The sequence below is a fragment of the Patiria miniata genome, unplaced genomic scaffold, assembly GCF_015706575.1.
Source record: "Patiria miniata isolate m_02_andy unplaced genomic scaffold, ASM1570657v1 HiC_scaffold_3, whole genome shotgun sequence".
Lineage (NCBI taxonomy): Eukaryota > Metazoa > Echinodermata > Asteroidea > Valvatida > Asterinidae > Patiria > Patiria miniata.
In genome coordinates this window covers 19,808,607-19,824,117 of record NW_024037069.1, presented here as the reverse complement: position 1 = coordinate 19,824,117, position 15,511 = coordinate 19,808,607, and the positions used below count along the sequence as shown (strand labels likewise).

The window sequence follows — 15,511 nt, the reverse complement described above, 5'->3', positions numbered from 1 at the left end:
GCAGCAAAAATTGGCTTTGAAATAAAGATCTTTTTCACTTGCCAAAATGTATAACAAATGAATAAAACCAGTTATGGAAGTAAACAGTTGTTAAGTCAAACAAAAAAATTAATTTCCTTCAGTAATGTAACAATGATATTTTCAACCCTGCTTAACTCAAAACTCTGCTTAAGTCAAATGTTGAGCCTGTATATCTAAAAGTACAAATAATTAATTAAATTAGTATTTTTAATGACCGCGGATATGGAAAAGAATTTTTATTGGGGACATTTGGGTAAAAAACTGAAATGTTTGTTGTCTCCCTGGATGCTGACTGTAATGAGCTGAAATCTCTAGGGGATTCATTTCTGGCCTCTACCCACCTTGTGTGAACATTTGACTTAATTTCGTGAAGTTCGATTTTGGGCCAAAAATGAGTATTTTTGATGACCGCGGATATGGAAAACTTTTAAAATTGGGGACATTTTGGTAAAAAACTGAAATGTTTGTTTTCTCCCTGGATCCTGACTTTGGTGAGCTGAAATCTCTAGGGGATTCATTTCTGTCCTCTACCGACATTGTTTGAACATTTGATTTAATTTTGTGAGTTGGATTTTTGGGACAAAAATGAGTATTTTTGATGACCGCGGATATGGAAAACTTTTAAAATTTGGGACATTTGGGTCAAAAAATGAAGTGTTTGTTTTCTCCCTGAATACTGACCGTAGTGAGCTGAACTTTCTAGGGGATTCGTTTCTGGCCTCAACCCACCTTGTGTGAACATTTGACTTTATTTCGTGAAGTCGCATTTTGGGCCAAAAATGAGTATTTTTTATGACCGCGGATATGGAAATCTTTTGAAATTGGGGACATTTGGGTAAAAAGCTGAAATGTTTGTTTTCTCCCTGGATCCTGACTTTGGTGAGCTGAAATCTCTAGGGAATTCATTTCTGGCCTCTTACCCACCTTGTGTTAACATTTGACTTAATTTCGTGAAGTTTGATTTTTGGGCCAAAAATGAGTATTTTTGATGACCGCGGATATGAAAAAATAAAAAAATGTGGGACATTTGCGTATAAAACTGAAATGTTTGTTTTCTCCCTGGATGCTGACCATATTGAGCTGAAATCTCTCGGGGATTTATTTCTGGCCTCTACCCACCTTGTGTTAACATTTGACTTAATTTCGTGAAGTTGGATTTTTGGGCCAAAAATGAGCCTTTTTAATGACAGCGGATATAGAAATCTTTTAAAATTTGGGACATTTGGGTAAAAAAACTGAAGTGTTTGTTTTCTCCCTGGATGCGGACCGTAGTGAGCTGAAATCTCTAGGGGATTCATTTCTGGCCTCTACCTTCCTTGTGTGAACATTTGACTGAATTTTGTGAAGTTGGATTTTTTGGCCAAAAATGAGTATTTTTGATGACTGCGGATATGGAAAACTTTTAAAATTTGGGACATTTGGGTAAAAGCTGAAATGTTTGTTTTCTCCAGGGATACTGACCGTAGTGAGCTGAAATATCTAGGGGATTCATTTCTGGCCTCTACCCACCTTCTGTGAACATTTAATTTAATTTCGTGAAGTTGGATTTTTGGGCCAAAAATGATGATTTAGTTTAATCTTGTTTATGGACGCGCGGACACCTCGAGAACTTTTGAGAAGATCGCTGATGTAGTTGTTTACGATTACATCACACCCTAAATGCGTGAATGGCTGGCGGTCTGAATATAGCATTCAGTAACTTGTTGTCACATCGTCTCGATTCCACCATTGACTGGAGAAAAGGCAACATTTTTGCGGATGAAATTTAATGCACAAAGTAGGTCTAAGGTTTTCCTTTACAATTTGGTCAGTTCAGAAGTGAGCATTTTAATATATTCTACATTTTGCCAAAAATATTTGTCAAAAGTAGGTCACCCAAACCACAAGCCCTAGATTTTCAAGAGCACCTGCTGGGAAGTGACAAAAAAGATTTCTGGTGCTTTTTCCCAAGTTGATTTATATCTCTATTTTGTCAATCAAATGCTGGTTTAGTGCCTTTAGATCATATTTTGATAAAAGTAAATCTTTTCCTGGGTTGGTCTGAAGATGTTATCAGTTGAAATTATTTCATGGTTGCTGAATTCTTGTGTTGGGGTAAATAGAAATCAAAGTTTCTTAAGGACTGACGGAGACTTTTTTTCTGTAATTTGGTTTCTTGTGAGAAATTCTTTTTTTGGGGGGGGGGGGTTCATTGAAATTCAAGAAACACACCAGTTGGTTTTGCCATTTTTGAATGCACCTGTTTAAAGGGCTTAAATTGCTCGAGGCTTTAGTTCTTTCACTAAAAATCAGGTGGTAGTATCTGCCTACAGCACTTGGTCCCTAAATGAAAAAAATCTTTTACTAAAGTCGTAAGCTTAACAGCACATGCCCAGATCTTATTTTTTTTCAAACATGTAATCTTTCTTCAACAGGTTATTAAGTCTTACAGCGTGAGGAGCTATATCTAGCCTGCATGTACATTCATTGTAATTCTCACTTTTGTGTCTGATTTACAGCTCGCTAAGTAAATTTTATTTTAATTCTGTGTAGTCCATTTGTTACTAAAAAAAAATAAAAATCAATTTATAAAATTCTGTATTAATGTCATAAAGTGAAAGATGATACCAAGGGACCACGCTTCAACAAAATAAAAACGTCCTGCGTCTTTTTGTTTGTTTGTTCAAAAAGCATATCAAGTTGCATACCACACAGTCTTATTGTAGAGGAAATGTCCTCTGCTTTTGAAACCTAAAAAAAAACATATCACGGTCCCTGTTCTATGATTGGACCATCAGTTCCACCCAAATCCCATTGAACCAAAAACAACACGATTGAATTTCGTTTATTCCACACTTACATAAACTTTCATTTCTGTAATGGCCCCTTTTTTATGATGGCTACAAAAATGTTCATTTCCCCAGACGACCAAGAATTTTTCCCAAAGGTAATTTCTAGAGTTTTACCCCCTCATAATGTTTACAGTGCTAGATTGCTCCCCTGGCCCAGACCAGTTTAGACTTCTTTTTTTATTTTTTGAGATCTGAGTCATGTGAAATGATTTGGCCTAGATTGATTTAATCTCATTAACCCCCAAAAGATTAATATTTTCCTCAACTCTCCGGGGAGACCGGGCCAGGCAAGAGACGCCTACATTACTCCATAGCTGGGGCGCGGGGCTGTGCCACTTAATTTCACGAGGATTATCAGTAAAAATCCGGGAGTCTGTACTCGCCCCGGGGCGAGACTTATGGCCATGTGCCCAGTAGATTTCAAGCAAAATATGTTCTGATGTGGTTTTGGGTGGAGAGTCAAATTTTATCCTTTAATGCTCAACACATATGTGTTGTTGTTCCTCAGTAATCTTGAAGAGAAGCTGCTTTGTCTTGGATGCAGAAATATGAAACTTTGATGAGAAATGTTTTAAGTCTTGCCTAAAATCTGAGGCCCGGTACCAAAGTCATTGTTTATTGTTGTATTCTTAAGATTAAAAAAATGTAGTGATGTGTTGTGCCCATCAAAGTAAAAACAGATTTGACCTCTTTAGGGGCGGATCCAGTATTTGGCTGCAAAGGGAGGAAGGTTGCTGATTGCCGCAACAGACCTCTTGCACAGAGCCCCCTCAAAGAGGGCAGGTCCTTGTTCCTCTGTGATACACATAAGGAAACACTTCTCACTTTCATTGTCATTAAAATAACGAGTGGTTTATTGGCTCCAAGTTTTTTCACATCTTATGTTCCTGCTAGTTTTGTATTTTTTGCACAGTCAAGTTTTTGATTGATGGTGAAATGTTCCTTTGCTATGACACCAGCCGTACTTATTTCCACGGGGAGGGTTTGCAATGATGATCGATGGCGTTTTTATCAAGTGATACATTCTTTGTCATTTGTCAAGTAATGCTTCGGCTCTTTTTTGCTTCCATAAAAAGCTTTCCCTGAAATTCACACCCATAACTTTCGGTCATTATTTTCTCATTTACATCAAGGTGCATCACATTCCTGGTCATGACCCCTTGGTGCAAGTCTGGTGAACAATTTCTGATAGTTCCAGCATGTTTAGTAAGTTCCTTAGTTCTCATATTGAATGTTATAACGGCCCTCAAATCTAAAATCTCTCGGTTGGACGACCCAGTTGGAACTCTGAGATGTCAGGCATGGCCTTTAGCTACAAGAATAGGCATATGATTTACACAGGTCCGGTGCTGGACACCGGTCAAATTCAGCCCTAGTTTGGACCAGGGTTGAGAGACTCTACCTGGGTCAGTGTTTCTACTTTTAATGACATTTCCTTATTTTAAGGAAATTTTTAACATCCTAATAAGGAAATTTATGAGGAAATGAAAAATTTAAGGAAATTTTAAGGAAATTCAAAATCTGAATTACATTGTACAATTCAAAGAAATTTTCAAAAATATAAAGAAATTATTGGAAAAGATCATACATTTGTGTCAAAATGAATACTTAAGGCCATTTTGGGGGCCTCTACAGAACAACAGTGGCCTGGCTTTAGGGCTGTGTCCATGGCCATGGCCAGCAGACGCGAAAGAACCGAAGCTCACACACTTGCACAACGTGTGCAGATGATGATGGCGCGCAGTTTAATAGCTTCGAAGATATTTTTTATGAAAAACTGAGTTAACTAAACCTGTAAGAAATATTCATTTTTTTATCATTACCATGGTGACTTTTAAATTCCAAAAAAAAATTCTGAGGAAATCTCAGGGGGAAAAAATATTTTAATCTAAGCAAATTCAAATTTGGAAAGTGGAAGCACTGACCTGGGTAGAATAATCCAAAATCTACGACCGGCCAATTAACACGGTGTACAGAGTGCCTTGTCAACTCATTGATCCTGCGGCACATGTATTTCTTTCCAAATTCCAACAGTAAATGGTCTGGCCCTATAATCACGTTGACCGTAAGGTCAGAGCCAAATTCTGCTAAATGCACATAAAAAATCTGTCAGATTTATCAAAAATCTGCCAAATTCCCCAGAATTACTCGAAATACACTATAAACACTTAAAATCACATGCAGATTGGTAGTACATTATAAACAATCTATAGTTACATAAAGATGTTATGAAATTATCGCGTAAATTTTGGGCAAAACGCGGATTTGGCCATGACGAAGTCCATTTCCCAGTTAACCTCAGCACCTAGACCAGCCAACCTGTCCCATCATGCAAGGGTTTGTTGAAAGGATTGAAGCTTTTTTAAACAAAAGTACTATTTTTTGTTCAAATTTGCTGTTTTTCTGTCAAATTACCATTTTTGCAGAATTCTGCCAGAAATCTGCCCAAAAAATCCATTCTGTCAAATTTTCGGTCAAACTCATTTTTTTACAAAAATTCTGTCAAAGTTAGCCGAAAATTGGCTAAAACGGTCACCCTGCCTATAATGCTGAGTCTAGGTCCCCTATTCCAATCAGTGAAATTACATGCTGGCAGCCTGGCACACAATCAGCACACATTACTTGATTAGGGGAAGGGACCTACCAGAGTACCAGGTAGTTGACTAATCCTGACTCAATAGTGCTGTCACCTCTGAAAGCTTCACCCAAGTCAATCAAGCGTGAACGTTAGACTGGCCCCAAGTGAGTTGTGCATTGATGACATCCGTGAGGCGATTAATGAGCGCAGGACTTTTGATCAGTTTTTTTTTCTCAGTCTCGCTTTAGTTCTGAGCCAAAATGTGAATCTTGTATGAAATGATAACAGTTTGGGTATGACATCATAGCGTGAAATAGACATGCTCTTGGGAAATGATAGAGCATTATTATGTTTAACCATAGGGTTTATGGGGGAAAAAGGGTTTTAAGGGCCTGTGTTATGAAGTGAATTTATGATTTCATTAATATGCATGCAGTCCACACAGAAATAGTTGATTGGGATTGAAGCGGGTTGGTGTTTTGTCATACAAAATTACTGTGGCAAAATATTGATGAGTTACCGTCATTCGTGTTGTCGTCATTGATGAGTTGCCGTCTTCATGTTGTACTGGTACCAAAAGTGGAGAATTTGGTTTTCAGTACATGATGACCCACACCCTAGCCCTACTTCTCTTAACTGCAAGAATCGCACTGGTTTCATGTTGCAAATTTATCAATAAAAAATTGCCACAGAGTTTCCCTAATTTAGCAAGCTCATGATACAAATGACCCAAAAATTAAACTTTTTAAGTAACATCTGTTCTATCTCTTGTACTATTTTTCAGAGACTTGCATGTACAGGAAACAATAACCAAACAATTTGCCTCAAATGCTGTAATCTACATTCTTCTTTTTGGAAATAGAAAGACCTAAAAGTTAACACTGCTGGTTCTTCCCAGAAATAACTTTCTTTTTAGTGATAGTCTCATCACATATCTGCAAACTTCTTTCAAGTCCTAGTGAAACAGACTAAATATTTTTTTTTCTCTCCCGCCAGAAAAATGATTACCACATGATCAACTGCATCCACAGGGTCAGTTCATCACCAGAAAAACACTCTAGTTACAAATCCTTTGGAAATTTCATTCATCATTGGCCCCCATCATAATCTTCATCACCTTGCATCACCCGCTGCGGCCAAGCTGATGAGAAAACGTAAGCATATTGATCCACCCTTCAGAGACCATGTGAGTTAATAAATTGGGAAAGGGTTACAAGGCGGACCAGCCCCTCTCTTTCTCTCGCGCTCGGTGTAAAGTAATAATTATCTCTCTGTTAATAACGGGTTATAGAGTCATTGAGCAAATTGTTTGTTTGACGGACGAGAGCAGAAATCAATTGGGTAATGACCTGATGGATGCTAGAGTGCCACAAATCAATACAGTGGAATGGGGAACAGGGAAAGGCCATTGACTTTCTGAAGCAATACTAAACAGAATTACCTCCAAAAGTATTTTCAATTGACTGACTTGCTTTTAAATTTCTGGCACAATTAGCCTTTAGCTTTTTAAAGTTAAAGATCGTGTCATTCTCAATTTATTAGTGACCTCTTTATATTATTTGTGATCAATTTAGAGAGCGAATGGTTAGGGTTCATGACTCATGATCAGAGGGGCCGGGGTTCAAATCCAGCTGCTATGTTGTGTCCTTGGGCAAGCCACTTCACCCCCACTTGCCCCTCTCCACCCAGGAGTATAAATGGGTACCGGCATTAGCTGGGGTCAGTAGCCTGCGATGGACTAGCATCCCATCCAGGGGGAATACTATTCTCAGTCGTTTAATGATACTGAAACCGGAGATAAACACCGGCCTGATATATGATGAGCCACATTGGCTCGCGACAGACTTTACTTACTTAGAGAGCAAAAACTTTCACAGTTTAATATTTTCAACCTGCCCTATGAAGAGATACCATTTGAGTTTCCCACAAATTTGAGGATCCCTTGGTTGGTCAAATACCTGGGGACAATTTTAGATCAGTTACGCAGAATGTAAACCAGTCAGTGATGCCTGAGGGTGACTGCTCTATGTTCCGACACCCCTATGTTCCGACAACCTAGATTCAAGGTATTACTCCCGGTTAGGGTTAGAGTTAGGGTTAGGAATAGGAATATGTGCAGTCGGAACATAGGGGTGTCGGAACATAGAGGTGTAACCTGCCTGAGAGTTTATATTGAAACCTTGCCTTGAGGTATGTGTAAAACAGTCCACATCCTGCCAGGTAGACTCTCAAAATTCAATGATAATAGTGCAGAATGTAATAGTACAGATGATACAGAAATCGCCATGCTGACTGTATTTTGGCTCTGAACTGTTGGCTGAGAAAAGATTCAAGACCATTACTTTAAATCTTACTCAAATGAATCCTTGAAATTTCAATTCCTTGCAAATGCTCATCCTTCAGGAGAATTCACCAACATGCAGAGCTTCCATTGCCAATCAAATTATTACTCAGTTTTGTCACCATTTCTTCCAATCATCTGTGTTTACTCTCGTTCCCCTTCATGGTTTTTAATTTCAGATTAAATCCCAGCCACAGAACTCCCTTCCCACCACCAAAGCGTGCAAAGAACAAACCGACGAGAGAATAATCCGTTCCTGGCCGCGTGATGTTTCCCTGAGCAGAAACGCATATCCCGGTAAGCCTGTTTACTTTGGATTTTTTTTCAAACAGTTTGATCAACGATTGGATTTCTGGGTCTCAAAGCTCGCTCCCTTTAAGTCGGTGCACTGCTCATCTGATGATGGCCTTACGATGGTCTCATGATATGAATTCCTGAGCGACCCATCAACTGTAGTGCTTTTCTGTTGCCGTAAACCAGTGATCTATGCATGATTGCATGTATACATGTTGTAAACTTTGGATTCATCCCTTTTGTCAGTTGTCTAATTTCTTTTTCCCCATTTCAAGATTTGCGACAAGCACTAGTTAGATGACTGTGATTGTTTTCTCCTTCTAATTTCCTGGAAACTTTAATACACAACATTCCATATTGGGATTTTATCCATTTTGAGATCTGCTGTTAGTTGTCGAATTAGTTTTTCCATGTTTCAAGATTTATGACAGTACTAGCTAGAGGAATGGGATGGCTTTCTCCTTCTAATTTCTTGGAAACTTCCATAATTTTCTGCATCCAAAGTTGTTGTTTTTTAAATAGGCCTATTCATTGCAGTTTTTATTTCTCCAACTGGAATTTTCCACTGTTTACATGGTGTCTTTTTTTCTGAAATATATTGTTTAAAAGTTTTTAAATGCCTCTGATATTGACTACTTTTTCATTAATTTGATTGACCATTATTTTTATTGTGGTGTATTTTTGTGAAGAAACTCTTTACGACTCCAGCATGTTCAAATTGTCATAACCAACCGATTCTAAAAGGCTTTTTGATTGTTTTTGAAAATGCAAACTCTGTTTCTGTTTTGATTTACTGTTAGAGTAACACTTTGTTTCACTTCACCACATTTCACAAGAAAAACACCTGTAGTCCAAATCCTTGTACCCAAGCATTATTGGTTCTTGCTGAATCATCATACCAAGAATTAATTTGAGCATCGAACATTATGTACAGATCATCTGTTAGTGAGTAAATCATAGTGAATATGATTTCAATTTGGAACATCTGAAAATCTCCATCACTTGCAAGTCGGTGACATTCGGTAACCCCGGAACTTCGGGCCCAAGACCCTCCAAATCTCTCTGGAGCCAGAGAGCTAGAGCTTATACCTCCCCCCCCCCCTTCCACCGTCCACAGCCCCCCCCCCTTCCACCATCCACAGATGAGGTAGCAAACCCAAGCATTGATAGACTGTAGACTGTCCCAGGTCTATGAAATCACCAACCTGCCTGGCTTGCTGGGGAGAGTAGAGGTGAGGAAAGAGGGACTCCGTCTTCGATGGATTAATCGGCAAACCGTTGAAGGTTCTCTGTGGCCCGTTGATTAACTTTGGGTGGAGACAGCATAGGATATAGTGCATCCTATTATTTGGTACTTATCGGATTTCTTAAAAACTGATTACTGACGTTTTTGTGGTTAGACAGTTTAGTTGCTAGTCTGTGGTTTTATTATTTAAGTTTTCTGTGATAATTTCAGAATTTTTGTGATAGCTTAAGAAGTAATGCTTCAGGTTGCCCTCAGTAACTGCCAAATCTGATTGCAGTTAGTTTAAAGTTGGAAGATTGGAATTCTGCTATTTCGTTGCTTTGTTTTTCATCAGTACTTTTGATAGATATGTTGGGTTTTTTAAGATTTTGCAGTTTTGAGTTGTAGAAATAGCTCAGAATGTATGCTTCCTTTTCAGTGGTTATTCTGTGCTTCTAATTTAGATGAAGATTGACTTTGACTTGGCAAGGGCAGATCCAGTACACAATTTTTTTGGGGGGGGGCCAAAAAAATTTGGTCCCCAAAAAAGTGGATCAAAAAATTATGGTGTGTGGTCGCCCCCAAAATTGGGTTCGTTTGGGGGAGGGGGGCCCATCCGGCCTTGTGACTTGGCGGTATTTTATCAAGTGTAGGCTGTCCAAGAGTATGACTTTTATACATCGCGTGTTAGACGTACAATTTTCTGGATAGCAGTTCACCTAGCCTACATGAAGGCAACTGAAGGTTTCTTTGGGATTTGTGTGAAGAGTCATTGTAGAAACAACTGCTCTTTAGAGCAGATTTCTTGTTGATTTCTAGTTGATCTAAATTATTTCATCAACATGCTTGCAGACTTTTGAAGTGGTGTGGTTTTTTTAAGCTCTGGCAGCAACTTCTACATGTCACTCTTTGGTTGGTCGGTCGGTCCCTAAAATTGACCAAAAATATTTGACCAAACATTGAAAATTATGGTGTGTGGTCGCCCCCAAAATTGGGTTCGTTTGGGGGAGGGGGGCCCATCCGGCCTTGTGACTTGGCGGTATTTTATCAAGTGTAGGCTGTCCAAGAGTATGACTTTTATACATCGCGTGTTAGACGTACAATTTTCTGGATAGCAGTTCACCTAGCCTACATGAAGGCAACTGAAGGTTTCTTTGGCTGTAAAGGTCCAGGTACTGATTTGTGTGAAGAGTCATTGTAGAAACAACTGCTCTTTAGAGCAGATTTCTTGTTGATTTCTAGTTGATCTAAATTATTTCATCAAAATGCTTGCAGACTTTTGAAGTGGTGTGGTTTTTTTAAGCTCTGGCAGAAACTTCTACATGTCACTCAGTGGTCGGTCTGTCGGTCCCTAAAAATGACAAAAATATTTGACCAAACATTGAACAAATGCAATGCCCTCATCAGTAAATGCACTCTAAAAGTTGTTTGTAACAATTTGTAAAGTTGTTTATGAAATTTTTTTAAACGGAGGCAAGATATGTGCAGAAATGGTATAGTCATGTGGTATTTTGTGTAGTGGTTGGATGGTATCCGGAAGGATGAAATGAAAATGATTGACCAAAAGTATGGTACTCTGTATGTGCCATCGGTGTTGCAATTTTTTGCCAGAGCTTATTGTGCACTGGCACTTGTTTATAGACATCTTCTCCTGTGCATCACGTTGATGTCACTCTCTGAGAGGGATTGGATACATCACGTTGAATAGCTCCATTTCCCAGGGTGCACAGCAAACCATCAGAGACTCCATGATGAATCACAACGCAAAGTAGGAATTTCAAGTTCTGTTCCGTCAGCATTCTTTCCTCAAAATTCCACTCTCTATAACCTGTGGCACTGAAAGCTGAGTTCTCCTAAAGATGATGGATTTGAAAACTTCCAACCCCAGAACCGACAAATCAAGAATTCTCCTGCGATTTCATATGAGCCAAACTTTTGTGAATAGATTTTGAATGGGGCTCCTTGTGACACCTGTTTTTCTTTACTTTTTTTTTTCTTTTTTCTCTTGAGAATTGACTCCGTGACACCTGCTGTATTTCACCTTCAGTTTTTTTTACTGTTGCCCAGGGGTTTTGGGACTTGACCTCGCTGGAGGAGGGGTCATATGGTGTTTGTAAACTTGTTCCTAATTTAATTTAAGGCCCAGCTGCCAAAAGTTGTCATAACTTGTCACTTGGTGAGCAAATATGGAAGAAATTTGAGACTCCCAGTTGTTTTGGACATCACTGTCACATTTCTCCTGTAGTTTTTATGATGACTGACTAATCCCAAGTTGATTTTGCCAACCAATTGACTGACTTTTGTCATTTTGTAAGGATTTCCAGTTACCAGTACAGGGTAGTGCAAAAAATTAAGGAAACCCACTTTTGACAGCAGTTTTCAACTACTTGCTGAACATGTTTCAAAAATTCAATTTAATGGTATTGAAATATTGATCTTTTAACATAAGTGACCAAAACAAATGATTGCAATTATGCATATTTTGTCTCTGAGATGTGGTAGTTTAAAAATTTCATGTGCCAAACCTGTTTGTCTACGGACGGTTATATTCCATCAGCTTGACTGGGCTCCGGAGCTTGATTTGAAGACAAAAAATACTACACTAGAGTTACATGTGGACAACAGTGATTTTGGTGACTTATATTCAAATTAATAACACTATTCTTGAGATTTTTAAAAAGATTTTGTCATCAAAAGAAGAGTTGAAGAGCTATACTTCACTACATTATAAAAAAAAGTTCAAATAAAGTTAAGTAAGTAGGTTAAAACTCCTGTCAAAAGTGGGTTTCCTTCTTTTTGCACCACCCTGTATTGGCATTGTTTGACTTGATTTTACCTTTGAATTTCTCTATTCCAATAATCAGTTTTGAAACACAAAAGTAGAGCAACACTGTCTGTTCACTACTTCCGAAATTTATTCCATAAAAGTTTAATTCAACCATCACTTATAAGCGGGGAATTTCACACAATGAAAATTATATCCAATTTTTTTTTTATAAACAGCAAATGTACAAAGGAGCACAATAGTAGATATCAACTCAAATAACATCTCATTCAGCATTATTCAAATGTACAAATTATGATATTTACATTACAAACAAATTATTTAATAATAACATAATTTTTGGTGGTTTTTTTTTTTTTGAGAAAACCAAAATTTACCTTGTGAGCATAGAAATATTTAAGCCAGGAAAATAGCTTTAATCCACAAAAAGGTGTGTCACTTCGGATACACAATTTCTTCCATTATGCAAAACATTTTTTTTTTTTGGAGAAAACCAAAATGTACCTTGTAAGCACAGAAGTATTTGAGAATTAAAATACAAAAAAGGGTGTGTCACTTCAGGTACAAACTTTCTTCCATTATACAAAACACGTTCATGCAATTATAGTTTGTATTGCAAAAAGCAGTTTGATAGATTTCTTACTACACAAACGGTAGGGACAACAAAGAATCACTACTATTTTATTTGTTTTTAATATAAACCTCACTAACTTAGAACCTTGATTTTGATTTTGAAATTGATTTTCTTCTGTATAGTTTCCTTTCACATCAGACTTAGGTTTTACTCTCAGTTTATGTGCTTGACAGGTACCGGTATGCATGTACATAATGTCAACTGTTCCATAAAATGTTTGTGCAACACATTTCTTGTACTTTTACACACAATTATATGGACTAACAAAAGGGCAACAATGTTATCATAACATGCGGCACCCTCAACTGACGGGATTGGCTAATGGAACAACTTTTTTTCATAGAATTACTGTATTAGTATTCCACCAAAAAAAATGCATTTTGAGATTGCTTTCTAACATCATGTTGTAATTCTCCAAAATGATTTAAATTTCTTATTGTGTGCTTGATAATTTTAACACATTGACTTCTTTAATGAAAGTACATGTAGACCGATTTCACAATTCTGGACTCTACCCACCCATACAGGAAGAGTTTTCTAATTTGAAATGTGGTTATTGCGTAGTTAATTTTTACATGTATGTACACATTCCTACCAAGGATAAAAATAGAAAAGAATATAGTGGTATTATTTAGTGTTTTGATTTGTTTTTGCTTCCATGTATTTAAAATACGCGTAGTTGTGCAAAAATCAATCACATTCTTTTGGTTTTTCTACATTATTTGCTTTTCGAATCAAATTTCTGTTTGAAAAATATACATGTGAATTTAAACTTTTCTTATACTTCTGGTAGTCAGCCACCATTTTTGACTGGTGAACCTTTAATTCAAGTGCATAGATATCACCGCAATGTGAGGGGAACCGATGAAAACAAATTGCACTTCTGAGTGCACCAAATCTATTTAAGCCCATTTCTCACAGTCACCGGTGGTTGTAAACGTAAAGTTCATTTTACAAATTATCCTGGAACGTGAAGTTTAGTTTATCAATTATCCAAAGGACCCTTGGAACATTAATTCAGGATTTTTTTGTGAAGAAAACCACTACATTGTAGAGGCTAACAAACTCAACTTGAGACCACGGTTGGAATCCCTTCTGATACACTGAGTAGGATTCTAAACCCTGGACACAAGATGTCTGAGGCAGGAAAGGAACAACTTCACCTGAAACTATCCACACCCACCTTTCCAAAAAAAACTCAGTATGCATGGCCAAAACTTAAATCTTAATTTGTATACATTACAGACACTCTCTTGCGAGAAAGTGATCCAGGTCTTTGTTCACAACCCCCCCCCCCCCACCCCACCCCCCACCCCACCCCATCCCACATGAGGGGGGGGGTCTTGTACATAAAACTTTAAGGGATGTCACATGACTAAGGCTCGCTCAATGACGGCCATCTCTGTAGGAGAACTGCAGCTGCGTATTTTACGCAATCAAGCACGCATTGCGCAGTGTTGAAAATGTTCCAAACACGCGCGCGCTAGTTGCTCGAAATGTGTTCGAATTACCACGCAGCCGATGCGCGTTATGCAAGTTGACGCTCAAACTGCTGATGCACGTGGATGGTCTGTAGGAAATGACGTCATTTGAACGAGGCCTATTACTTAGCTGGCAGTTTGCACAGGATAAACTTTGTGCGGCCTCCTATATCCAGACAATGTTTAAAGAAAGCATGCTTGTAATGAGTTCCAATCGCATGTGTGTTTTTTCCTGTTTCACGGCCCTCAGATTCAAACACAAACACAGTTTTCAGTGTCCAATACAATTTCGCCTTTGGAGCAACCAAAAGCCAGATCTCTCAAACTACTGAGCCGTTTGTTTGTGCCGTAAATTCTCTGACTCTCCATAGCACCCTGAAAAAAAGCACAACTATATCTTTTTTTTCAAGACCTGTTCCCTTTTTCATGATGATTGTACATGTAGGTCGATGTTGATTGCCTACCTCACAAGCCTCAGGGTAGTGTGAGAGACCAATTTTTTGATTGCCTCCCTTGCTCCAGAGCAATTTGCAACAGCCTTGCACTGAGGTCACTGTTATAGGTGTGTGGTGAAGGTCTGCTGAATGTACCTCATAAATCTCTCTATTCATAACCATGGCCTGTCCTCTTTCAAATTACCTATGAGAAATTGCTCTGCCACTTTTTTCTTTCCTTCACTTGTTCTTTCTGGATGCAGCAGTTTGTTGAACTCAGTTGTGTCATCCCTTCATTCAGCCCCATAAATATTGTCAGTAGCTTTCATTCTGTATAGTGGTGTTTTTTTTTAAAGAGTTCTTCACCTATCTATTGCAAAGCTCTTTGAAAGATTTTTATTTTGTAGTTCATTAAACCTTGGACCAACAAGTTGATGGAGCTGCTTATTAACACAAACATTTGCTGAGAACAGAAAAATGTATAAGATGGAATTTGCGTCAAGGAGATGTATGTACATGTATGTATTTTATAAACAATCCAAAAATTTGAACTTCATTCCAAATAAGAGAGTCGATACTACATTTTGTATAACTCTTGCATTCATAACATAATATTTAACCCATATGTACATACATATGTACATAAGCTGGTAAAAAGTGAAAAGCTGTACAGATCATACTACATATATGATCAAACGTAAAAGAAAGAAGTTTTTATGTTGATTGGCTCTGTGCGACAACGACTGGGGGCGCTTTGTGGCCCACTCGTGAGAGCCAACTCAAGTGAGAGTATTTGACATCTCATAAATGAATGATTTGCAGTCCTGATTCAATGAAGTAATCCTAGATGGCAATGTATTGACTACTCATGTGGAGGAGTGAGGACA

The 15,511-nt window shown here is 38.0% G+C and overlaps 1 long non-coding RNA gene across 2 annotated transcripts in view; it reads left to right on the top strand.

The window, feature by feature from the left end:
• The window catches only part of LOC119737351, a 36,388-nt gene that overhangs the window by 6,358 nt on the left and 14,519 nt on the right, over positions 1 to 15,511 (top strand). For both annotated transcript variants that reach the window (XR_005272369.1, XR_005272368.1), the window contains 3 exons: positions 3,986 to 4,058; positions 6,427 to 6,584; positions 7,951 to 8,068. This is a non-coding gene — a long non-coding RNA (uncharacterized LOC119737351). The remainder of the gene's footprint in view (positions 1 to 3,985; positions 4,059 to 6,426; positions 6,585 to 7,950; positions 8,069 to 15,511) is intronic.